We start from the raw sequence: 27770 nt of genomic DNA on the forward strand, positions 1-27770 counted from the left end.
GCCTTAAGAGTCCCGCAGATGGAGAGAGAGAAATGGAGGGAGGGAGGGAGAGGGGGAGGCACAACAGGCTGGCTGGCCACACTCATCCTCTCGTACCACCAGGTGTCCTTCCAGCAGATACTGGACTTCAGAGGAACTGCTGCTGCTATACCCCACCTTTACCTTTACCCACAAAGATCCTAAACGGTAGAAACTGTCCAGCCGACAGACGGACACCTTATGATGGCAATAACCTGTAGTCCAAGGGGATAGTAGCACTTCACTGAGTGAAAAACAGACATGGACCAAAAGATGTGGAAGAAGCCTTTTCAAAACCTGTTTTGACAGTAGAAATGGGATTGAGCGTTTTGGGCTGAGAAAAAACATAAGGAGTGATGTTTCATTTAAGTTTTATGAGAGTGATGGTCATGTTTATCCGCACACTAAGACAGTCAGAACGCACCTAGCCTCTTGGCTGTAATCCATGTGGGAGGAGGGGAAATCATTTATTTTTTATGAACAAACATTTTAATAATATCATTCATGTCTTAAGCTCCTGACCCTCTGTGGGAACCAAATAATCGTAGTATTTGCTCTCATGAGTAATTTCAAAGAATTTCCATCCCCAATGGCACCCTATTCCCTTTATAGTACATTACTTTTGACCAGGGCCATAGGGTTCTGGTCAAAAGTAGTGTACTCTATAAAGAATAGGGTGCCATTTAGATTTTGCATTTGTATGTGAGCGACAGGACTTTTTACATTTGCGTTATTAAACCTACCTGTCCTTTGCCCTCTAGAAAATATTTTAGAAAGTAAATTATGAATTAATGTATTCTTTCTTGTGATATTTATGTCATCATTTTGTGCCTTCTTTAGTTACTGAGGGGAGGTTAGGAGAGTAGGGGCAGCTGTATGAGTGAAAACAATGATGCACACTAAGTACTACAACGTTTGTGAAAAGCACTGATACTATTCCGAGGCAGAAAACATGCCTCCCTTGGAGAGGAGAAACACTGTAAACCAATGGTAGGACAGCAGCATTTAGATTTTCTTCTGTTGAAAAAAAAAAAATCTATATTATTTGTCTTGGTCTTATAAGCAATGTATTTTGACAGGTTTTGCTTGCTTTAACTTCTTCAAAAAAATGAAACCACTCAATCCTTTTATGTGATTGCTTGTTCAAACCCCCGTTTTTGTCTCTTTTTGAAAATCATTTTAACTGGAAATATGTACAATACATATGCTATGTTCGTCAAATCAGGAACGGGAGGTTCACAGTTTTTTTCGTGTCCTTTTTTTTTATTTAAAAGGATGAAACTAGCATGTACATATGAAATAGTGACTGAATTCGAAACTCCCATGAATTCTTTCACTATCTGAAGATTGCTGTATATTTTATGAGTAATAAAATAAATAAATTAGTTATGTTATTTAATAATGAACTATGGGTTATCTGTTTTATGTGACAACCGCAGTATCAATTTCTAGGTGACAGTGGTGCTAATCCCAAAAGAAAGGCTACATACAACAAGGAACAAGAAGTCTATTGGCAAAATGATGACAATTGCATGTACCTTGGCCTAACGGTGTGGGTTATGTATTTTATTTTTCATGGCGTCCTCAACATTACAGTTTTAAGGGCAACAATAGCCTACATTTGTTTACAACTCGCAGGATTTCCATACGTGAGCTTTCAACAACACAGAGTGTTGCATCAGCACGAGATCTAAAGTGCGTCAAATCTGTACAGGTCATTGTTACGTCATCACTGATAAACGTTGAAACTGATCAGAAACCGCTGGAGCAGTTCAGTCTAATCCTCCCTAGTGCTGGAGGATTGCGTTTGTTTTCGCTCTGGATGCGCGTTCATTTTGGCAAGGAAATGTGCTGATTTTGCAAGGAGATGGAGAATAAAGAGTTCAAGGTAGGCATGTTATTTATTTTTAAATCTTCAATTATATTAATTACTGTGGATTAAATATTGTTTAACAAATGAAATAGTGTGCTATTCATGCTGTAATATCAAACTAGAAAGTCTATGGCCGGGGAGTCATTAGAGTTGGCTAAAGGTACAGTAAGTAGAATGTGGGTCAAATGGGGGTCAAAGGTTGTGACAGCGCCTTCATAAATACGTCCTAAATGGCACCCTATTCCCTATGTAGGCTAGTGCACTACTTTTGACCAGGAGCTAGTGCACTACTTTTGACTAGGAGCCATAGAAGGGTTGGCTGATGTCACGAAAATGATGCTCGCGCATCGATGGCCGGAAGTCGTGTATCTTGTTATGATTCTGAACCTCAGCTAACAACAAGCTGCCATGTGGGGAATCGTAGCTCTGTGGCATGTTTCAGCTCGTTGTATGGTGTTATTGATACCAAGTCTTGTTTTGAGGTGTTTTGACTGATATCATGTCTATGCAATGGCTAAAATTCGCTACCTAGCTAACCAACAACAACTGTAACAATGTATTTGATACGAGTTTATTGTTCAAATGTATTTATGTTTGCATTAAACATTTAGAGACTAAATATAGTTTACATGTTGTCTAAGTCAAACCCTGTCTATTTTGCCCCATAGTTGCATGCCAGTTTTGTTGCTAAACAACCAACCCCTCTATAGAGTGTTACAGTGGAGGTGTGATAATACCCATAAAACCTAGCGGTCAAACAGGGAAATGGTTCCAATCGTTTTTCCACCATTCATTTTTCCCATAGGCGATTTTAGAAACACATAAAATAAGGGCTGTATTTCGTGTAGGCTTACCCTGGCGTGACGTTTTTGTAACCATGTAAATCTCTCTCGGACAAGTTGACTTTTATCAGTATATTCGGCTCTATTTACTCTCAGATTCGAAAATGCTAATTAGCATCAAAGTAGACATCATGCAAAACTACAAATCCCTGCAAGCTCCTGCATGTCATCTCTAGCTGACACCTTTGCTAACGGGTATTGTGTCAATTTAAAACTTGCACTAGACAGTTCACAGAATTGTCCATTTAAAGAAATGCAGCCAATTTATTCATTACTACATTTAGCTAACATTAGATAGTTAATCCAGAGATTCTTACCTTTGCCTCGATCAGCATGATCATCATGGCATTTGTAGTTCTTTATGATAGCAACATTAGCAGCTAATAAGCATTACATTTTTGGGAGGTAAATACTGATAAGTCACCTTGTCCTAGAGAGATTTACACGGTTATCAAAATGTCACACCAGGGTAAGCCTACACGAAACACAGACCTTATTTTAAGTGTTTCTAAAATCCCCAATGGGAAAAATTAATGGTGGAAAAACGATTGGAACCATTTCCCTGTTTGACCACTAGGTTTTATGGGTATTATGACTCATACTGTGGGACTCTATAGGGCTCCAGCCAAAAGAAGTGCACTATATTGGAACTAGGGTGCTATTTCGGACACAAGCATAGATATGATGCATTATTATGTGACCATAGAAATAGAATCACTAGAAAGGATAGAGCCTCTGACCTTGGCAATTTGACTGGTAAACTGAACTGTACACCTGATATGATGTTCTGGTGATTCTATTTCTCTGAATATGATGCATTATGATGTGACAATGAGAGTTGGGTTAATGGTGCTCTCAAGGCAACTGGGAACTCGAAAAAAATAACTAGGTCAAATCATGTCCGTGATCTTCAGGTCGGAAAGTCGGAGCTCTAGAAAGATGCCAGAGTTTCCGACTTGGAATTCCTTTTTACATTTTGTGGTGGTAATTTTACCCCCTTTTTCTCCCCAATTTTTCGTGATATCCAATTGGTAGTTACGATCTTGTTATGATCTTGTCTCATCGCTGCAACTCCCCAGCAGGCTCGGGAGAGGTGAAGGTCGAGTCAGGCGTCCTCCAAAACATGACCCGCCAAGCCGCGCTGCTTCCGACTTGGAATTCCAAGTTGGATGACTGTTCAAAACGATTTTTCCCAGTCGGAGCTTGTTTTTTTTTCCTATTTCCCAGTTGTCTTGAACGCACTGAAGTCGGAAGTCAGAGATTTCCCAGTTGTTTTGAACACGGCAAAAGGCGACACAGTAGGTGACATCTAAACATGACTTTGTGCTGTCTTTCAGAGGTCAGAGGTCAGTGGGAATGACCTCACCCTCATAGACCTGGATGACCCCATCAATGAAGCTGATGTTATGAAGGAAGTCAGGTAAGTGATTTACACTAATGACACATCTGTGACTGGTTACAGGATCACATAGGCCTACAGATTCAGTAGTAGGTCAAAGGTCACCGCCTGTGGAGAGGTAGGCCCAGAGCCATGTATTTAGAGAGTTGGGACATTGAGATATAAACTCAGCAAAAAAAGAAACGTCCTCTCACTGTCAACTGCGTTTATTTTCAGCAAACTTAACGTGTAAATATTTGTATGAACATAACAAGATTCAACAACTGAGACATAAACTGAACAAGTTCCACAGACCTGTGACCAACAGAACAAAGGGGGGGGGGTCAAAATTAAAAGTAACAGTATCTGGTGTGGCCACCAGCTGCATTAAGTACTGCAGTGCATCTCCTCCTCATGGACTGCACCAGATTTGACAGTTCTTGCTGTGAGATGTTACCCCACTCTTCCACCAAGGCACCTGCAAGTTCCCAGACATTTCTGGGGGGAATGGCTAAATCCTAGCCCTCACCCTCCGATCCAACAGATCCAGGCTCTTCATGGCAGAACACTGACATTCCTGTCTTGCAGGAAATCACGCACAGAACGAGCAGTATGGCTGGTGGCATTGTCATGCTGGAGGGTCATGTCAGGATGAGCCTGCAGGAAGGGTACCACATGAGGGAGGAGGATGTCTTCCCTGTAACGCACAGCGTTGAGATTTCCTGCAATGACAACAAGCTCAGTCCGATGATGCTGTGACACACCGCCCAAGACCATGACGGACCATCCACCTCCAAATCGATCCCGCTCCAGAGTACAGGCCTCGGTGTATCGCTCATTCCTTCGACGATAAACACGAATCCGACCATCACCCCTGGTGAGACAAAACTGCGACTCGTCAGTGAAGAGCACTTTTTTAGCCAGTCCTGTCTGGTCCAGCGACGGTGTGTTTGTGCCCATAGGCGACGTTGTTGCCGGTGATGTCTGGTGAGGACTTGCCTTACAACAGGCCTACAAGCCCTCAGTCCAGCCGCTCTCAGCCTATTACGGAGAGTCTGAGCACTGATGGAGGGATTGTGCGTTCCTGGTGTAACTCGGGCAGTTGTTGTTGCCATCCTGTACCTGTCCCGCAGGTGTGATGTTTGGATGTTCCGATCCTGTGCAGGTGTTGTTACACGTGGTCTGCCACTGCGAGGACGATCAGCTGTCCGTCCTGTCTCCCTATAGCGCTGTCTTAGGCGTCTCACAGTACGGACATTGCAATTTATTGCCCTGGCCACATCTGCAGTCCTCATGCCTCCTTGCAGCATGCCTAAGGCACGTTCACGCAGATGAGCAGGGACCCTGGGCATTTTTCTTTTGTTTTTTTTCAGAGTCAGTAGAAAGGCCTCTTTAGGGTCCTATGTTTTCATAACTACCGTCTGTAAGCTGTTAGTGTCTTAATGACCGTTCCACAGGTGCATGTTCATTAATTGTTTATGGTTCAATGCATTGAACAACATTTTACATTTTAGTCATTTAGCAGACACTCTTATCCAGAGCGACTTACAGTTAGTGAGTGCATACATTTTCATACTGGCCCCTCGTGGGAAACAAACCCACAACCCTGGCGTTGCAAGCGCCATGCTCTACCAACTGAGCTACAGGGGACTAGCATGGGAAACAGTGTTTAAACCCTTTACAATGAAGATATGTGAAGTTATTTGAATTTTTACGAATTATCTTTGAAAGATCCTGAAAAAGGGAGGTTTTCTTTTTTGCTGAGTTTATGTATACATTACATGACACAGTAGATATCCATATGACAGCTGGCTCCCCATGGGCAATGTTGACATTTTAAACAATGCTATGTAACTGAACATCTATAATTAGAATTTACTTATAATGAAAGGATAAATGAAGGCTCTAAGGCGCTAACATTGAGTCCTTTTAAAAGTTGGCAGAATTCTCTAAATATTTGGCTCTGGATAGGCCGAGTCATCTCAAGAGTATTGGAGCCATATAATTTGAGTGATTCTATTCTAATTCTAGAATGATTCTAATTCTATGATACTAATTCTATAATTGGAACACATCCTCACACTCACATTATAGCAGTGACCTAAGAGAGATTCCCTTTTCTCTATCTAGATCCCATAAAGATCACAGAGAGGCTGAGAGACTAACCAAGTTGGACGAGGCTGTTCTAGAGACAGATACCCCAACTCAGTCACAGGAGGTTGAAGGAGAGAGTAAGTTGGACGAAGCTGTTGCCATCCCATCTCAGTCGCAGGAGGATGAAGGAGATAGTGAGTTGGACGAGGCTGTTGCCATCCCATCTCAGTCGCAGGAGGTTGAAGGAGGGAGTGAGTTGGACGAGGCTGTTGCCATCCCATCTGAGTCGCAGGAGGATGAAGGAGATAGTGAGTTGGACGAGGCTGTTGCCATCCCATCTCAGTCGCAGGAGGTTGAAGGAGAGAGTGAGTTGGACGAGGCTGTTGCCATCCCATCTCAGTCGCAGGAGTTTGAAGGAGAGAGTGAGTTGGACGAGGCTGTTGCCATCCCATCTCAGTCGCAGGAGGTTGAAAGAGAGATTGAGTTGGACGAGGCTGTTGCCATCCCATCTCAGTCGCAGGAGGTTGAAAGAGAGATTGAGTTGGACGAGGCTGTGGCCATCCCATCTCAGTCGCAGGAGGTTGAAGGAATGAGTGAGTTGGACGAGGCTGTTGCCATCCCATCTCAGTCACAGGAGGTATGATGTATTTTTCTATTAAATCAAATCAAATCAAATTTTATTGGTCACATGCGCCGAATACAACAGGTGCAGACATTACAGTGAAATGCTTACTTAGAGCCCTTAACCAACAGTGCATTTATTTTAAACAAAAAAAGTAAAAATAAAACAACAACAAAAAAAAAGTGTTGAGAAAAAAAAGAGCAGAAGTAAAATAAAGTGACAGTAGGGAGGCTATATATACAGGGGGGTACCGTTGCAGAGTCAATGTGCGGGGGCACCGGCTAGTTAAGGTAGTTGAGGTAATATGTACATGTGGGTAAAGTTAAAGTGACTATGCATAAATACTTAACAGAGTAGCAGCAGCGTTAAAAGGATGGGGTGGGGGGGCAGTGCAAATAGTCCGGGAAGCCATGATTAGCTGTTCAGGAGTCTTATGGCTTGGGGGTAGAAGCTGTTGAGAAGTCTTTTGGACCTAGACTTGGCACTCTGGTACCGCTTGCCGTGCGGTAGCAGAGAGAACAGTCTATGACTAGGGTGGCTGGAGTCTTTGACAATTTTGAGGGCCTTCCATTGACACCGCCTGGTATAGAGGTCCTGGATGGCAGGAAGCTTTGCCCCAGTGATATACTGGGCCGTACGCACTACCCTCTGTAGTGCCTTGCGGTCGGAGGCCAAGCAGTTGCCATACCAGGCGGTGATGCAACCAGTCAGGATGCTCTCGATGGTGCAGCTGTATAATTTTTTGAGGATCTGAGGACCCATGCCAAATCTTTTTAGTCTCCTGAGGGGGAATAGGCTTTGTCGTGCCCTCTTCACGACTGTCTTGGTGTGTTTGGACCATGATAGTTCGTTGGTGATGTGGACACCAAGGAACTTGAAGCTCTCAACCTGTTCCACTACAGCCCCGTCGATGAGAATGGGGGCGTGCTCAGTCCTCTTTTTTTTCCTGTAGTCCACAATCATCTCCTTTGTCTTGGTCACGTTGAGGGAGAGGTTGTTATCCTGGCACCACACGGCCAGGTCTCTGACCTCCTCCCTCAACGTGACCCATGTTATACGGTAAGATATACCACAGCTTTCAGCCAATCAGCATTCAGGGCTCGAGTCACCCGGTTTATAAAAAGGAACGTGTGTGTGTCAGCCTTAGCATTATGTGGTGGTGCCTGGTTATTTCTGTTGTGTTTAGCTTGAGGTTTGGCCACTCCTCCAGCTGCTGTTACATGTGTCACGCACGGCGCTCTTCCTGTCGTGTCGTTGCTGGTATGTTGTAGTAACGTTCCACATACGTTATTTATGTCAAGGTCAATGTCAAGGTTGATCTGTGTGCTGAGGAGATGGGGAACAACGTGCAACCTGCTGCTGCTCTCCTGGGGGACATCAATACTATTGTCAAGCAGGTAACACAACACAGTCCTGGGGGACTGGAGATCCTGGTTTGAATCCAGGCTCTGTCGTAGCCGGCCGCGACCGGGAGACCCATGGGGCGGCGCACAATTGGACCAGCGTCGCCTAGGGTAGTGGAGGGAATGGCCGGCTCAGTTCGTAGAGCATGGTGTTTGCAGCGCCAGGGTTGTGGGTTCGATTCCCACGGGGGGTATGAAAAAAAAAAAGTTACCCATGCACTAACTGTAAGTTGCTCTGGATAAGAGCGTCTGCTAAATGACTTAAACATGTTAAATGTAGAGGGCCCCGTAAACAGTTCCACAAACGTCAGCATGAGTGCGCTGACTGTGGAAGCACTAATCACTGGACCAAAGCTCACTGTCAGATGCACCAGCTGTGCATCAAGTGCTTTTCTCCGGGCCACATGAGCTTTGACTGTAGTGAGGCTGGGCAGCGACAGAACCCTGGATGTGGACAGACTGGCAGGTCTCAGGAAAACTAGAAAGCCTCCGTTCTGAGGAGGGCAATGTGGGGCATTCTTATTTTTTCTCCACTGATGATGATATCCAATCTGTTTATTCTTACTTTTGTGAGTCAGTACCCAAGAACAACACAGTCATTTTTCAGAACACAATGAGAATGACTCAGAATGACAGTTTGTTTTACACCACTGTGCTAGTACAGGATAAAGTTGAGCTGAAGGGGATGTTAGATAGTGGGTCCATGGCTACTACTCTGCGCGCAGATATTGTACCTCGGTTGAGGGAGGCAGGAGTGGTAGAGGGGAACTTTCTAGCTCCTTCAGACATCATCCTGGTGGGTTGTGGTGGGAACAAACTAGCCCAGTGGGCATGTGTGACTTAAAAATTCAACTTTATGGCTTCTGTTATGTAGTCCCAGTGCTTATTGTTGATGGGCAGGTTGATGAACTCATTGTGGGCACTAATGTGTTGAAGTCTCTGATTAGACAGTTATAATCAAATGACAGCTACTGGCGGGTGGCGGGTACACCAGGTTCCTCTAGCCAGTGTGTGTCAGTTTGGCACCGATGTGGATGTGATGAGGAGTCAGGCGCAGGACACAGAGGTTTAGTCCAACAAACTTTACTAATGTAAAGTGAACAATAATCAATACACGACCTCGAAAATACAGAGGCGAGAACAGTACGCAACATGCGTAAAACAAAACATGTAGAGCGCAAAACACGCAGCTCAAACGACACGCGGACAACAACACACAATATAACTAACACAAAACAGGGAACTTATAGGACACGTAATTAGGACACAAACAGACACAGGTGTACCAGACAGACCAAAGCAATCAACACACGAAACATACAACGGTGGCAGCTAGTATTCCGGGGACGGCGAACGCCGAAGCCTGCCCGAACCAGGAGGAGGAGCAGCCTCGCCCGAAACCGTGACAGTAGCCCCCCCTTGACGCACGGCTCCAGCCGTGCGCCGACCCCGGTCTCGGGGACGGCCAGGAGGACGCGGACCCGGGCGCGTGGGATGCCCACGGTGGAACTCTGTCAGGAGGGATGGGTCGAGGATGTCCCTCCTAGGCACCCAGCACCGTTCCTCCGGACCGTACCCCTCCCACTCCACGAGATACTGGAGACCACTCCTCCGGCGCCTCGAGTCCAATATAGTCCGGACCCTGTACGCCGGTGCCCCCTCGATGTCCAAAGGGTGTGGAGGGGTCTCTCCTATCTCCTCCTCTTGGAGTGGACCAGCTACCACCGGCCTGAGAAGAGACACATGGAACGAGGGGTTAATATTTTTGTACTCAATAGGCAGTTGTACTCTGTAACACACCTCGTTCAATCTTCTCAGGACTTTGAAGGGCCCCACAAACCGCCGACCCAGCTTCCGGCAGGGCAGGCGGAGGGGCAGGTTTCGAGTCGAGAGCCAGACTCGATCTCCCGGTGCGTACACCGGCCCCTCACTGCGGTGGCAATCGGCGCTCGCCTTGTGTTGACGGATGGCACGCTGCAGATGGACATGGGCAGCGTCCCACGTCTCCTCCGAGCGCCGAATCCACTCGTCCACCGCAGGGGCCTCGGTCTGGCTCTCGTGCCACGGTGCCAGGACCGGCTGATACCCTAAAATACACTGGAAAGGTGTTAATCCGGTGGAGGAGTGGCGGAGAGAGTTCTGGGCCATCTCTGCCCAGGGGATATACCTCGACCACTCCTCCGGCCGGTCCCGGCAATAGGACCTCAAAAACCTACCCACATCCTGGTTCACACGTTCAACCTGCCCATTGCTCTCTGGGTGGTACCCCGAGGTAAGGCTAACCGAGACCCCCAGGCGTTCCATGAAAGCCCCCCAGACTCTGGAGGTGAACTGGGGACCTCGGTCGGACACAATATCCTCGGGGACCCCATAGTGCCGGAACACGTGGGTAAAGAGGGCCTCGGCGGTCTGTAGGGCAGTAGGGAGACCCGGCAGTGGGAGGAGACGACAGGCCTTAGAAAACCGATCCACAACGACCAAAATGGTGGTATTTCCCTGGGAAGGGGGTAGATCGGTCACAAAATCCACCGAGAGGTGGGACCATGGTCGTTGTGGAACGGGCAGAGGATGTAACTTACCCCTGGGCAAATGTCTAGGTGCCTTACACTGGGCACACACCGAGCAGGAGGAGACATAAACCCTCACATCCCTGGCTAACGTTGGCCACCAGTATTTCACGCTAAGGCAGTGCACCGTCCGACCAATACCAGGATGTCCAGAGGAGGGTGATGTATGAGCCCAAGAAATAAGCCGATCACGAACCTCGAGCGGAACGTACGTCCGCCCCACAGGACACTCGGGGGGAGTAGGGTCGGTACGCAGCGCCCGCTCGATTTCCGCATCGACCTCCCATACTACCGGAGCCACCAGACAAGACTCCGGCAGTATGGAAGTAGGCTCAATGGACCTCTCCTCTGTGTCATACTGCCGGGACAGGGCGTCTGCCTTACCGTTCTGGGACCCAGGGATGTATGTGATCTTAAAAACAAACCGGGTCAGGAACATGTTCCACCTAGCCTGACGAGGGTTCAATCTCCTAGCTGCCCGGATGTACTCCAGGTTACGGTGATCAGTCAGAATGAGGAAAGGGTGTTGAGCCCCCTCAAGCCAATGCCTCCACACCTTTAGGGCCTGGACTACAGCTAACAGCTCCCTGTCCCCAACGTCATAATTGCGCTCCGCCGAGCTGAGCTTCTTAGAGTAGAACGCACAGGGGCGGAGCTTAGGTTGCGTGCCGGACCGTTGTGACAGGACTGCCCCAATACCGGTCTCGGACGCGTCCACCTCTACTTGGAAAGGCAAAGAGGGATCCGGATGCGCCAGCACCGGGGCCGAGACGAACAGGTTCTTCAGCTTGCCAAATGCCCTGTCCGCCTCAGCTGACCACCGCAAGCGCACCGGACCCCCCTTTAGCAGGGACGTAATGGGAGCTGCAACCTGTCCAAAGCCCCGGATAAACCTCCGGTAGTAATTAGCAAAACCCAAGAACCGCTGCACCTCTTTTACGGTGGTTGGAGTTTGCCAATTACGCACAGCCGCTACCCGATCTACCTCTATCTCCACGCCAGACGCGGACAACCGATAACCCAAAAAGGAGACGGACTCCTGGAAGAACAGGCATTTCTCTGCCTTGACATACAAGTCATGCTCCAACAGTCGTCTCAATACTCGGCGCACCTGGGCTACATGCTCGGCTCGTGTAGAAGAATACACTAGAATGTCGTCAATGTACACCACTACACCCTGCCCATGCATGTCCCGGAAAATCTCGTCAACAAAGGATTGGAAGACTGAAGGAGCATTCATTAACCCGTATGGCATGACGAGATACTCGTAATGATCCGAGGTGGTGCTAAATGCTGTTTTCCATTCATCCCCCTCCCTAATGCGCACCAAATTGTACGCGCTCCTGAGATCCAACTTTGTGAAGAACCGCGCTCCGCGTAATGACTCCGTCATCGTCGCAATCAGTGGAAGTGGGTAACTGTATTTGACTGTGATCTGATTGAGACTACGGTAATCAATACACGGGCGCAATCCCCCATCCTTCTTCTTCACAAAGAAGAAACTCGAGGAGACCGGAGAAGTAGAGGACCGTATGTATCCCTGTGCCAAGGACTCGGCTATGTAAGTCTCCATAGCCGCAGTTTCCTCTTAAGACAGGGGATACACATGACTCCTGGGAAGAGCTGCTCCGGTCTGGAGATTTATCGCACAGTCCCCCTGTCTATGAGGAGGTAGCCGTGCGGCCCTCGATTTGCTAAACGCTAGTGCTAAATCCTCATACTCGGGGGGAATGCGCAGTGCGGGCACTTGGTTCGGACTCTCTACCGAGGTTGCCCCTATGGAAACACCTAGACATCTCCCTACACACTGGGCAGACCACTCCATAAGAGCCCTCTGTTGCCACGCTATGGTAGGATCGTGGGTGCTTAACCAGGGAAGCCCCAACACCACTGGGTACGCAGGAGAGTCAATCAGATAGAACTGAATGATTTCCTCATGACCCCCCTGCGTCGTCATAGTCAGCGGTGCTGTGACATCCCTGATCAGACCCGACCCCAACGGCCGGCTGTCTAATGCGTGGACAGGGAATGGAACTTCTACCGGCCGAAGGGGAATTCCTAACCTAGCACAAAAGGCCCGATCAATAAAGTTCCCAGCTGTGCCTGAATCTACTAGCGCCTTATGCTGGGAATGAGGTGCCACCTGTGGAAAACGCACAGGAATATTCATGTGACCAACAGAGAGCTCTGGGTAAGTGGGGCGCCTACTCACCTGAAATGACTCCCCAGTGCGTGACCTGTTGTCCCCTCTCTCAGAAGACCCTCCCCAGCACCTGGCCGCGGTGTGTCCTCCACGGCCACAGTTGGTGCAGGGGGTGGCCCCCCTCGGGTTCTCCCTCCTCCTCTCTCTAGCGCCAGCACCCCCGAGCTCCATAGGAATTGGCTCGGAGGTGCTGGAGGATGAAATGGACGACCCCCACTCGGGACGTCCGCGGGTGGCCAGCAGGGTGTCAAGACGGATGGAGATGTCCACCAGCTGGTCGAAGCATAGGTTGGTGTCCCTGCAGGCCAGCTCACGACGAACGTCCTCTCGCAGGCTACACCGGTACTGGTCGATGAGGGCCCTCTCATTCCATCCTGCATCCGCAGCTAACGTCCGGAACTCCAGTGCGAACTCCTGTGCGCTCCTCTTCTCCTGTCGGAGGTAGAACAGACGCTCCCCCGCCGCCTTCCCTTCAGGTGGGTGATCGAAGACTGCCCGGAAGCGGCGGGAGAACTCAGCGTAGGTGATGGTAACTGCGTCTATTCTCCTCCATTCGGCGTTGGCCCACTCCAACGCCTTTCCGGATAGACAGGAGATGAGGGCGGAGACGCTCTCGTATCCCGAGGGCGCTGGGTGTATAGTAGCCAGGTATAGTTCTACCTGCAGGAGGAACCCCTGACACCCGGCTGCAGAACCGTCATATGCCCTCGGGAGCGAGAGCCGAATACCACTGGGTTCCGGCGCTGAGAGAGGAGGACTGACCGGTGGTGATGGGATGGTGTATGAGGACGTGGGCACCTCTCCATTAGCCAACCGGTGCAGAGTGTTGGACACCTCGCCCAGAACGGCCTCCAGTTGCCGGATCATGGAGTCCTGCTGACTGAGCCATTCTTCTAGCGACCAGGTTGTCGTCGCTGATCCTGCTGACTCCATAGAGGGTGTGTTGTTCTGTCAGTTTGGCACCGATGTGGATGTGATGAGGAGTCAGGCGCAGGACACAGAGGTTTAGTCCAACAAACTTTACTAATGTAAAGTGAACAATAATCAATACACGACCTCGAAAATACAGAGGCGAGAACAGTACGCAACATGCGTAAAACAAAACATGTAGAGCGCAAAACACGCAGCTCAAACGACACGCGGACAACAACACACAATATAACTAACACAAAACAGGGAACTTATAGGACACGTAATTAGGACACAAACAGACACAGGTGTACCAGACAGACCAAAGCAATCAACACACGAAACATACAACGGTGGCAGCTAGTATTCCGGGGACGGCGAACGCCGAAGCCTGCCCGAACCGAGAGGAGGAGCAGCCTCGGCCGAAACCGTGACAGTGTGATGTCAAATCTGGAGAGATGGAGAGGAGACTCCATCCCAGATAAAGTGGGCACCATTAAGTTGAAGAGAGCAGTAACGCTCCAACCCATGAGTGAGCATCTGGTGTGGGGCCGCCTACCCCCAAAGACAAAACTCTCTGTGGGCAGTACTGTTGTTGTCGAGCCCAGCACGTCTCGTTGTGTGAATCGGCACATACTAGTGGGGAGAGTAGTTACGCCTCTGTGGGGGGATGGATGGCTCCCTGTGAAGATTGTGAATCCAACAACATCGGCAGTTACCCTGAGACAAAATGCTAAAGTGGCGGATGTGTACCCTTGCATTGCATTGGAGTATTTTAATAATGTCAAGCAGCAAACAGCTCATCAGAATGTGGCAAAGGCTCAATGTGACAGATCACATGGCAGTCTGACAGCTAAGAGTTCAGTTGGTGGCAGTGTAGATAATGGCAACAGTACACTGAGGAATCTTGGACATCAAGGCCTGTCTGTTGAGGAGTAATTGGGAAGTATGACACAGTGTTCTCTAGACATAGCCTAGATTGTGGCGAGGCAAAGGAGTTCTGCCTTCGCATACGGCTGACTGATATCCGCCCATTTCAATGACCTTATCGTAGGCTGTCTCCCCCTCAGGAGACTAAAAAGATTTGGCATGGGTCCTCAGATCCTCAAAAAATTCTACAGCTGCACCATCGAGAGCATCCTGACTGGTTGCATCACCGCCTGGTATGGCAACTGCTTGGCCTCTGACCGCAAGGCACTACAGAGGGTAGTGCGTACGGCCCAGTACATCACTGGGGCAAAGCTCCCTGCCATCCAGGACCTCTATACCAGGCGGTGTCAGAGGAAGGCCCTCAAAATTGTCAAAGACTCCAGCCACCCTAGTCATAGACTGTTCTCTCTGCTACCGCACGGCAAGCGGTACCGGAGTGCCAAGTCTAGGTCCAAAAGACTTCTCAACAGCTTCTACCCCCAAGCCATAAGACTCCTGAACAGCTAATCATGGCTACCCGGACTATTTGCACTGCCCCCCCACCCCATCCTTTTTACGCTGCTGCTACTCTGTTAAGTATTTATGCATAGTCACTTTAACTCTACCCACATGTACATATTACCTCAACTACCTCAACTAGCCGGTGCCCCCGCACATTGACTCTGCAACGGTACCCCCCTGTATATATAGCCTCCCTACTGTCACTTTATTTTACTGTATATATAGCCTCCCTACTGTCACTTTATTTTACTTCTGCTCTTTTTTTCTCAACACTTTTTTTGTTGTTTTATTCTTACTTTTTTTGTTTAAAATAAATGCACTGTTGGTTAAGGGCTGTAAGTAAGCATTTCACTGCAATGTCTGCACCTGTTGTATTCGGCGCATGTGACCAATAAAATTTGATTTGATTTGATTTGATTTGAAACTCAGGGAAACACTGGATGATATGGAGGAAAAGGAAATCGTCAGAAAATCCAGCAGCGAGTATGCCTCACCATTGGTGCTGGTATGGAAAAAGAATGGGGACTTGCGCCTATGTACTGACTTCAGGTGGTTAAATGCCGGCACAGTAAAGGATGCTCATCCCCTGCCTCATCAGGCTGATGTACTGGCCGCGCTGGGAGGTAATGCCTTCTTCAGCACAATGGATTTGACGTCAGGGTATTACAACGTGCCCCTGCATGAAGAGGACAAGAAATACACTGCCTTTTCCTCCCCTTTAGGTCTGCACGAGTACAATCAGTTACCTCAGGGCCTCTGCAACAGCCCGGCTACTTTTATGAGATTGATGCTGACCATCTTTGGTGACCAAAACGTTCTAAGTCTCCTTTGTTACTTGGATGATCTGATGGTTTTTGCTAAGACGGAGGAAGAGAGTCTGCAGAGACTTGAGATGGTTTTTCAGCGGTTGCAGGAGCACAACCTTAAACTGTCTCCGTCTAAGTGCAAGTTTCTGAGGAGGTCTGTAAAGTTTTTGGGCCACATAATTTCTCAGGAGGGTGTAGCCACTGACCCTGCTAAAGTTCAAACCATATTGAATGTGACTGAGAGTGAGATAATGGAAGCTGATGGTGTCACACCGTCTCCTATCAAAATAGGTTATTTCCTTGGTATGGTAGTATACTATCAGCACTACATTGAGAATTGTTCCATGGTTGCTAGGCCATTGTTTCAGCTAACTACAGGTCAGAAGAAGCCTAGGAGAGGCAAGGGTAGGAAGAGGCCTGGTCCCCCTCGCAGGCTCACTGCTGCAGACTGTGTCACGACCCGGTGCGAGAAACAGTCACTAATAATTGTCAGAACCCAGAAGATGAGGCAGACACAGCTGTACTAGAGATGGTGGTTTAATTAAAGAACAAAATCTTCAGGCAAAGAAACTAAATCCACAATGTCCAAAAATAAAGCCAAGAGGCACAAAGAGGAAAACCTCCAAAAAACAAAAGAAACTCCACAAAGTGGTAAAAAACAGCAGGGAAAAACAAACCTCAAAAGACTACTCAAACAAAACACAAGAACTAAACCAGAGAACCTCTGGAAAATCCCACCAGAGAAATATCTATATAAAACAAGGCTTGGGCTGGGGCTGGGTGCTAACTTACAAACACTGAGCAAGGAACTGAGGAACACACAGGGTTTAAATACTAACAAGGGAATGACCTACAGGTGCAAACAATAATTAGAGCAAGAAAAACAAAAGGTACAAAAAAGGTGCAATGGGGACATCTAGTGACCAAAACCCGAACAGTCATGGCCAAAACCTGACAGAATCCCCCTCCTAGGAACGGCTCCTGACGTTCCTACCAGCCTTCTCAGGGTGGAGGGCCCTGAACTGACGAATGAGGTCAGGGTCCAGTATGTCCTTGGCAGGAACCCAGGAGCGCTCCTCGGGACCGTAGCCTTCCCAGTCCACCAGATACTGCCAGGACCGCTGCACCCGGCGGGAATCCAGTATCCGGTGGACGGTATAAGCCGACTGGCCACCGATGACACCGGGCGGAGGGGGAGGTCTTCCTGCCGGGATAAGGGGAGAAAAAACAACAGGTTTTAATAAAGAAATGTGAAATGTTGGATTGATCTTAAGTGATCTGGGTAAGTGCAGGAGAAAAGTAACGGGATTGACTCTCCTGGCAATCTTAAAGGGACCGATGAACCTCTGGGACAGCTTGCGAGACTCCACCCGTAGTGGTAGGTTCTTAGTTGAGAGCCATACTCTCTGGCCGGGGTACAGGGTAGGACCGGGACGGCGACCTCTGTTGGCTTGTCGTTGGTACTGCTGAGAGGAACGCAGAAGATTAAGACGTGCCTTCTTCCACGTAAGCCGACAGCGTCTGATGAACCTCGAGGCTGAAGGCACTCTGACTTCTGCCTCCTGGTCCGGGAACAATAGAGGCGCATAGCCAAACTGACACTCATGCGGGGACATACCAGTGGAGGAGGAGCACAAGGTGTTGTGCGCGTACTCGGCCCAAACAATGAAGGATGACCAAGTGGACGGGTTGTTGGAAACCATGCATCTGAGGGTGGTTTCCAGCTCCTGATTCATCCTCTCAGTTTGGCCATTGGACTCCGGATGGTACCCTGAAGATAAACTGGCCGTGGCCCCTATGAGTTGGCAGAAGGCCTTCCAAAACCTTGAGGCGAACTGGGGACCTCTGTCGGAAACCATATCTTGCGGAATCCCAAAGACTCGGAACACATGGTTAATCACCAACTCAGCTGTTTCCTTGGCAGAAGGTAATTTGGTCAAAGGAACAAACCTGGCCGCCTTAGAAAACCTGTCGATGATGACTAGGATCGTAGTATTACCATGGGACGGAGGAAGGCCAGTAATAAAGTCCAACGAGATATGGGACCAGGGTCGGTGGGGAATAGATAGAGGGTGAAGGAGTCCTTGAGGGCGGAGGTGAGAAGATTTGCCCTGGCAGCACACGGAACAGGCCTTGATGAAAGTGGCAACGTCTTCTTTTATGGTGGGCCACCAGAACTTACGCTGGATGAACTCCAAGGTGCGGCCTACGCCCGGGTGACAGGTGAGGCGAGAGGAGTGCCCCCACCGAAGGACTTGGGACCTTGCTGCCTTGGGAACAAACAACCGATTAGCAGGACCTCCTCCAGGGCCCGGTTCGATGGCTTGAGCTTGTTTCACGGTATCCTCCACTTGCCACGAGATCGGAGCCACGATCTTAGCGGCCGGAAGGACAGTCATGTCAGTATCTTCTCGAATGGCAGGAGAGTAGATTCGTGACAAGGCGTCCGGTTTGAGATTCTTCGACCCGGGTCTATAGGTGAGGATAAACTGAAATCGGCTGAAGAAAAGGGACCATCGAGCTTGTCTGGCGTTGAACCGCTTCGCCTGCTGGATATACTCCAGATTCTTGTGGTCCGTAAGCACTTGAAACGGTTGAGAAGCCCCCTCGAGCCAGTGTCTCCATTCCTTCAATGCCATCTTAACCGCTAGGAGTTCACGATCCCCCACATCGTAATTCCTCTCGGCCGGGGTAAGCCGGTGAGAGAAGAAGGCGCAAGGATGAAGCTTCTTGTCTTCACCCCTCTGAGACAGGACAGCTCCAACCCCAACCTCTGATGCGTCTACCTCCACCACAAAAGGTTCATCCGCCGTTGGTAGTGTCAGGATGGGAGCAGAGAGGATGCGCTGCTTGAGTCCTTGGAAGGCCGTCTCAGCTTCTCTACCCCACAGAAACCTTGTGTTGCCACCCTTGGTTACCGCCGAGAGAGGGGCTGCCACCGAGCTGAAGTTCTTGATGAACTTGCGGTAAAAGTTGGTGAAGCCCAGGAAACGCTGAACTTCCTTAACGGACTTGGGGGTGGGCCAATCCGCTACCGCCTCTACCTTCTTGGGGTCCATCTGGACTTGTCCGGGTTCCACTATAAATCCCAGGAATTGTACTCGAGAGGAATGGAATTCACACTTCTCCAGCTTAACGTACAAATGGCTGTCTAGGAGGCATTTGAGCACTTGTCTGACATGCTTAGTGTGTTCTGGAAGGGAGCTCGAAAAGATGAGGATGTCATCCAAGTAAACAAACACAAAGATGTTAAGCATATCCCTAAGCACATCGTTTATGAGCGCTTGGAACACAGCCGGAGCGTTGGTCAGGCCGAAGGGCATCACCGAGTATTCGTAGTGACCAGTAGGCGTGTTGAAAGCGGTCTTCCACTCGTCCCCGGGTTTGATCCGCACAAGATGGTATGCGTTCCGCAGGTCAAGCTTAGTGAAGACAACTGCTTCCTGGAGCAGCTCAAAGGCTGTGGCCATAAGGGGTAGCGGGTAGCGGTTACGGACGGTTATGGCATTGAGTCCCCGGTAGTCGATGCAAGGTCGTAATCCACCGTCTTTCTTGGCCACAAAGAAAAACCCTGCTCCCGCCGGCGAGGTAGATGGACGCATGAGGCCTGCTGTCAGAGCGTCCTTGATGTAGGTATCCATAGCAGCTCGTTCGGGAGGAGAAAGGGAAAAGATCCGACCCCTGGGAGGGAAGGTCCCCGGCAACAGGTCGATGGTGCAATCGTAAGGTCTATGGGGTGGTAGTTTGGTGGCCCTCTGTTTGCTAAATACCAGTTTGAGGTCATGGTAACACTCGGGAACTCGGGACAAGTCGATGGATTCTAGAGACTCGGAAGGAGAACTCTGGGAACTCGGGAAGATACAAGTGGCTTGGCACGTAGGACCCCACTGCTTGATAGTGCCCACAGACCAGTCGATGTGAGGGTTATGGCTGTGAAGCCAGGGATAACCAAGGACGAGAGGAAACTCGGAACAGGAGATCAGATGAAAGTTCATCACTTCCTGGTGTTGGGAAACTGAAAGTCGTAAGGGGGTAGTGGCACGAGTGACAAGTTCAGATCCCAAAGGACTTCCATCCAACGTAGTAACCCTTATGGGGTCACTTAGAGGTTCAGAAGGAACGCCATTCTCCTTCGCCCAGATCCCATCCATGAAGTTACCTGCGGCTCCAGAGTCTACCAAGGCTTGAAGAGAAAACTCGTGGTCGTCCCAGGAAAGGGTAACTGGAATGAGCAGGCGGGAGTTGGATGGATGGGAGGAGGTTATGTTTCCCGTTACAGTCCTCCCAGGCCTGCACGGGAGAGTGCGTTTCCCTGGAGCCCGGGACACGTGGAGCGGAAATGGCCCGGTTTGCCGCAATATAGACAGCATCGCTCCCTCATCCGGCGGTCTCTCTCAGCCTGGGAGATGCGTCCAACCTGCATGGGTTCTGGTGGAGCCAGCGAGGATAAAGGTGGAGACTCGGAGCTGGAACCGATAGGAGCTAGGGTGAGCGGTCTATGGTTTTGTTCTCTCTCTCTCAGACGCTGGTCTATGCGTGAAGCCAACTTGATAAGGGACTCGAGGTTGTCCGGTGGTTCCCGAGTGGCCAGTTCATCTTGGATGGTGTCAGAAAGACCCTTCAAAAAACACACTGTGAGCGCCTCGTCGTTCCAGCCACTTGCTGCTGCCACAGTGCGGAACTGGATGGCATAGTCCGTCACGCTGCGCCGACCTTGGCGGAGAGTCAGGAGCTGTTTGGCTGAGTCAGGGCCGTTGGTAGGACCTTGAAACACTCGCTTGAATTCTTCAGCAAAGGTAGAGTAGCTGGCACAGCAGGGACTTTGGGCATCCCACACAGCAGTAGCCCAGGCTAGGGCCTTTTCCGACAGCAGGGTGATGATATATGCTATCTTGGACCGGTCGGTGGGAAACGACGATGGTTGCAGCTCAAAGGAGAGAGAACATTGGGTGAAAAACCCCTTACAAACACTCGGATCCCCTGAGAACCGTTGGGGAGGCGGCAGACGAGGTTCAGCCAGGGGATTAACTGCCAGGGGCCCTTGAATCGGATGAACGGGAGCAGAAGCGGTTGCCGGGGAAAGTCGATCCGAAATCTGCTTTATGGAAGTCAGCATCTCTGACAGAAGTTGAGAATGTCTAGCCATTAAGGCCTCTTGCTGAACCAGAGCAGCTTCGTGGCGTTGGACAGTCCCCTCATGGTGGGACAGCATGGAAAAAAGATCCTGGGTACTGGCTGCCTCTGGGTTCATAATAAAGGCTCAGTGTTTCTGTCACGACCCGGTGCGAGAAACAGTCACTAATAATTGTCAGAACCCAGAAGATGAGGCAGACACAGCTGTACTAGAGATGGTGGTTTAATTAAAGAACAAAATCTTCAGGCAAAGAAACTAAATCCACAATGTCCAAAAATAAAGCCAAGAGGCACAAAGAGGAAAACCTCCAAAAAACAAAAGAAACTCCACAAAGTGGTAAAAAACAGCAGGGAAAAACAAACCTCAAAAGACTACTCAAACAAAACACAAGAACTAAACCAGAGAACCTCTGGAAAATCCCACCAGAGAAATATCTATATAAAACAAGGCTTGGGCTGGGGCTGGGTGCTAACTTACAAACACTGAGCAAGGAACTGAGGAACACACAGGGTTTAAATACTAACAAGGGAATGACCTACAGGTGCAAACAATAATTAGAGCAAGAAAAACAAAAGGTACAAAAAAGGTGCAATGGGGACATCTAGTGACCAAAACCCGAACAGTCATGGCCAAAACCTGACAGACTGGACTGCCGAATGTCGACTCGCTTTTGAAGCTTTGATATCAGCAATAATTGACCAGGCACTGCTGGTTCATCCAGATTTTTCTCAGCCATTTCTACTTTCCGTGGATGCATCTACTAGTGGTTTGGGAGCTGTACTATCACAAGTGCAAGATGGGAAGGACATAGCCAGGCCGATAGCTTTTGCTAGTAAATCTCTTAATCATGCACAATCCAAGTATCCTGCTCACCGGCTGGAATTTCTAGCCATGAAATGGGCTGTCGTGTCGCGTCGGCTGCTGGTGGCTATTTGCTGTTAACCAAAGAGTCTGCTTAAGCTGCACCGTGTTCAAAGGCTTTTATTAAAATCACGAGGTTACAGCATAAGTTACAGACACGCGAAGATCTGGAGAAGCAGTCCCAAATGAATCTCAATGCTTTCTGCCCCTCCGTCGTTGTTCCCCCAGTATATATAACCTCCCAAGATGTGGGTGTCTCCCTCTACTGTCCAATCCCCGTGTCTACACCACACTTCCTGTCTGTTGTATGTGACGTTACGCTAAAACATTCCCTCTTGATACCAAAATGAACATTCTTTTAGTTCCACTTAAAAAACATTTAACACCATCATAATGTCAATACACTACAGGGCCATTCATGATAAATTCAGCCATTGGCTGCGAGGGCATAAGTTTACTGTGTGGACCGACAACAATCCACTCAAATATATTCTTACAAAGCCGAGACGATGCATGCGAGCAGAGATGGGTTGCAAAGCTGGCACCCTTTGAGTGGCGCAGTGGTCTAAGGCACTGCATCGCAGTGCTAGCTGTGCCACTAGAGATTCTGGTTCGAATCCAGGCTCTGTCGTAGCCGGCCGCGACCGGGAGACCCATGGGGCGCCGCACAATTGGCCCAGCGTTGTCCAGGGTAGGGGAGGGAATGGCCGGCAGGGATGTTGCTCAGTTGGTAGAGCATGGCGTTTGCAACGCCAGGGTTGTGGGTTCGATTCCCACGGGGGGCCAGTATGAAAAATAAAAATGATGTATGCACTCACTAACTGTAAGTCGCTCTGGATAAGAGCGTCTGCTAAATGACTAAAAATGTAAAATTAAAATGATATCCAGTACATACAGTGGGGAGAACAAGTATTTGATACACTGCCGATTTGGCAGGTTTTCCTACTTACAAAGCATGTAGAGGTCTGTAATTTTTATCATACGTACACTTCAACTGTGAGAGACGGAATGTAAAACAAAAATCCAGAAAATCACATTGTATGATTTTTAAGTAATTAATTTGCATTTTATTGCATGACATAAGTATTTGATACATCAGAAAAGCAGAACTTATTATTTGGTACAGAAACCTTTGTTTGCAATTACAGAGATCATACGTTTCCTGTAGGTCTTGACCAGGTTTGCACACACTGCAGAAGGGATTTTGGCCCGCTCCTCCATACAGACCTTCTCCAGATCCTTCAGGTTTCGGGGCTGAGATCCCCAAAGCCTACAAGAATTCTGATAGTGAAACTCCACTCAGCTGGGATGGTGCTGTGCCTGATGTTGTTAACTTGGTTGAAGATGCTTTGTCAGTCTGGTCTGTGACAATCTACCAGGATTCTGATCAGTCGTCTGACACTACTAGTGTTGAGTTGGAAATTGAAAGTGTGCTGGCTCCGGATATGCTGATCTGTAGTACTCCCCAACCTGAGGTTAGACCTTTGAGCACGGTTGGTGCTGTCCGTGACATTCCTGCTAGGTTTTTGGGTGAGGGTGTTCGGACTAGACTAGGTAGATTTATTAATCCAGTGAATAGGCTAATCCAAACTATGTCTACACAGGAAATGAAACAATTCTTGGTTTCTCATTTACATTTACATTTTAGTCATTTAGCAGACGCTCTTATCCAGAGCGACTTACAGTTAGTGAATACATATATATATATTTTTTATACTGGCCCCCCGTGGGTATCAAACCCACAACCCCCAACCTTTTCTTTGTTGTGTGTATGTGGTAATCTAAGTGGGTCTTAGAGTGATTTGTGGGTTTGTCTAATATTTTTGACAATTCATGTAACTTTGTGTGTAGTTCATCAGCATAAAATGTATTTGGCATTTTTTGTATAGGGTTGAATAAGGGATTAGCTACCTCTTATTTTTCCTAATCCTTCACGGGATAGCTTTCCAGCTGATCGACCATTTGTGGGTCTAGAATTAAGGGACTACACTGGGTTACTCTGTCGCCCTGTGGGTGTGAAATGTTTTTTTTCTTTCTTTGCTTTGTTACCTTCGAGGTAATGTGTTTTGTTTTGTGTTTATAATCTAGTGTAAAACAGTAGGGGTGAATGTAGTAGTGTGATGTTGTTCCCCTAGATTATGCACCAAGTTGCACACAAGGACAGTTCAACTAGGCCAGGTCAAGAGGGGATGTTAATAAGTTAATAATAATAATAATAATAATAATAATAATAATAATAATAATAATAATAATAATTCAATGTGGTTTTTATTTAATTACAGCTGCATAGCTAATGTAATTTTTTGGTGTACAAACATTTTTATATATCTATATTGTAAATACACCTAATTGTAAAAGTTTTGTATATTTTGGTTTGGTCCATCGCGGGTTATCTGTATTTATGTACCCTCTTATTGTTCTCTTTTGCCTGTCCTTCAACTAGCAAGGTATGTTGTCCTTGGCGCCGTAATTTGTCAATATAAAACTGTGGTAAAGTTACACAAAGTGCTGTTACGCAACTATAGGTTTTGTTACAATGTGGACAATATAAAGATTTATGTTAACAACTTTCACCAAGCTCGCTAATTTGGGTACCTATTGTAACTCGGGAGTATTTGGGTCAGTGTTTGAGTGAGTTTCTATGTGCTCACGCAGGTGCCCGAGAGCTGTGGCTGCACCAAGGGCTAACCTATTGTGTGTTGTCTCTTCGTGTACAGGTATGTCTTTTATTTTGTCAGAATTATGTTGTATATCATTTTACTTGTATTGTATAGTGTGTTGTTAGGCACTGAATGTGTGCATGCAGCACCTGTTCTCTTTTGCCTGACCTTCAACTAGCAAGGTGCCCGAGAGCTGTGGCTGCACCAAGGGCTAACATCATTTTTTTGTCTCTTCGTGTGCAGGTCGAATAAAAATTATCCAACCATCAGAATTCCAGTTGTGGCAGTGTCCTAATTAAAAGTACACAACGCAGAACGAACCACGCTACATATGCATAATGATGTAGTAAACAACATCGCTCTGCGTGGGAACTTTTGGTGGGGGGGAAGTAGCCTTTATAAGTCTCCATGGTGGGTAAAGACCATCACTTCGTTGTCTTGTTGGGAATAGTAATAATTTGTGACAGTACGCATTGTATTAGTCTAACGGTTGTTTTTAATTTAGTTTCTCACATTAAACAGACATTTGAGAAGGATTTGAGAAGCGAATTGCTTGCAGTTGTACCTATGAGACACAGACACACTAAAGCTGTACAGTGTAGTTAGAAAAGTCAATTTACATTATTTGCAGATGTGTTCCCTTTTATTTACAAATCGAAAAATGTAACATTTGAAATGAATGTGGCAGAGCAGTTAAGCATAGAGTTCCTGTGGGAGTCTTCTCCTTCAGTCTTTTTGCCTCCTATGCCTCGTTTCCTATTAGATGGGATTTTCCCAATGCCAAGTTCACCTGAGACAGCCGCTATCCAGTGTCATGTGTTGCTGAATTACAGATCTCGCTATCCCAATGTCGCTGCTGTCCATGGTGCTGAAATATCCAATCTCGGCTATTTGCATACATAGGACCATCCACACTTGACACCACACACACAAGTTAATGCTAATATCACACACACTTTTGAACATTGCACAACCTGCAACAAGACACTGAAACAGCAAGTTTGTTTGTTTCTGAATAAAGATGCGAAGAATGAAATCAATGTGTGGAAGGAGATTGGACAATGTATAGGCATTCCCTATAGCTGTATTTGACTGGAGCATGATCAGATTGCTTTGTTTCAGCCAGAATGGAAATTTGGTCTGAGAAACTATGCCCATTATAGCATGACTATTTCAGACAGAATTCACTTAATATTGTCTGTAAAAATATAAATAAGGCAATGTTTATATGACCCCCTTTCAAACATTCACATATTTATCATTTTCTTGCAGATATACAGTGCATTCAGAAAGTATTCATACCCCTTAACTTATTCCACATGTTGTTTTCTTACAGCCTGAATTCAAAATGGATTCAATTATAATATTTTCTCTCACACAGCTACATACAATACCCCATAATGACAAAGTGAAAACACGTTTTTGAAATTTTTGCAAATGTATTGGAAATGAAATACAGAAATATCTAATTTACATAAATATTCACACCCCTGAGTCGATTAAAGCTGTGTCTTTCTGGGTAAGTCTCCAAGAGCTTTGCACAACTGGATTGTAAAATATATGCAATATACATTATATAGACAGCCATTTTTTTTTTTGCCATAAGTTTTCAAGCCGAATTAAGTCAAAACTGTAACTAAGCCACTCAGGAACATTCAATGTCATCTTGGTAAGCAACTCCAGTGAATATTTGGCCTTGTGTTTTAGAGAGTGTGCGGAAAAAGTGTGACACCACTCCGGCCCCCAAGGACAGGAATTGTCCATCCCTGATCTATATGGTAGGAACAGTACCAGACCTGAATGAATGTGTCTGTTTTGAATATTCACGGAGACAGAATGATGTGGTTGATAGCAGAGACGTCATGCCCAAAGGGGGCACAGGGTCACCTGCCCCCTCAGATTTGTGATGTTTAAATTTGTCTTGTTATTTTTTCTCTGTCATACTACTAACCATGAATTTGGCTTTAGCTAGCCCAGATAGGATCCCATTCTCCCAACCTAATAACTACACTGAACAAAAATATTAACGCAATATGTAAAGTGTTGGTCCCATGTTTCATGAGCTGAAATAAAAGCGTGAAATATTTAGTTCGCACAAAAAGCTTATTTTTCTCAAATTGTGTGCACAAATTTGTTTACATCCCTGTAAGCGAGCATTTCTCATTTGCCAAGATAATCCATCCACCTGACAAATATGGCATATCAAGAAGCTGATTAAACAGCATGATAATTACACAGGTGCACCTTGTGCTGAGGACAATAAAATGCCACTCTAAAATGTGCAGTTTTGTCACACAACACAATGCACAGATGTTTCAAGTTTTGAGGCAGCGTGCAATTGGCTTACGGACTGCAGGAATGTCCACCAGAGCTGTTAACAGATACGTTTATGTTAGTTTCTCAACCATAAGCCAAGGCGGCTTTAGAGAATTTGGCAGTACTTCTAACTGGCCTCACGACTTCAGACCACTTGTAAAGCAGCGTATGGGCGAGCTGTTGGCTGATGTCAACGTTGTGAATGCTCCATGGTGGCAGTGGGGTTATGGTATGGGCAGGCATAAGCTACAGACAATGAACACAATTGCATTTATCAATGACAATTTGAATGCACAGATATACCGTGGGATAGTGTACGTGCACAAAGTGAGTTTGTAACATGTATATCATTCTTACTTGTTGTTCATTCTTATATGTGTAACACGTTTTTGGTTCCTACATGATGCCATATGTGTTATTTAATAGTTTTGATGTCTTCACTATTATTCTACAATGTAGAAAATACACAAGACACAGAGGAGGAGAAACTATCCAACACCCTGGGAGAGAGAACGAGTGACCTCAGTCGAACTCACAGCCAGAAAGATGGGTTAGATACAGGAGAGGAGGAGGTTACCCCGGATGCCATACAACCCATACAACCTCTTGGCTGAGATTAACCACACAGAGGTAGAGGCAGAGGGCCTTCAGGG

General features: G+C 47.3%; 1 long non-coding RNA gene across 1 annotated transcript; it reads left to right on the plus strand.

Annotated features, from left to right (window-relative positions):
• The first annotated feature begins 1817 nt into the window (after positions 1-1817).
• LOC311118914 lies at positions 1818-6271 on the plus strand. The gene is made up of 3 exons (XR_014611885.1): positions 1818-1906; positions 4071-4153; positions 6242-6271. It is a non-coding gene; the product is annotated as an uncharacterized lncRNA (long non-coding RNA).
• Positions 6272-27770: the final 21499 nt, after the last annotated feature.

This window comes from Coregonus lavaretus, assembly GCF_964263955.1.
Source record: "Coregonus lavaretus genome assembly, contig: HAP1_SCAFFOLD_63, whole genome shotgun sequence".
In the NCBI taxonomy this organism is placed as follows: Eukaryota; Metazoa; Chordata; class Actinopteri; order Salmoniformes; family Salmonidae; genus Coregonus; species Coregonus lavaretus.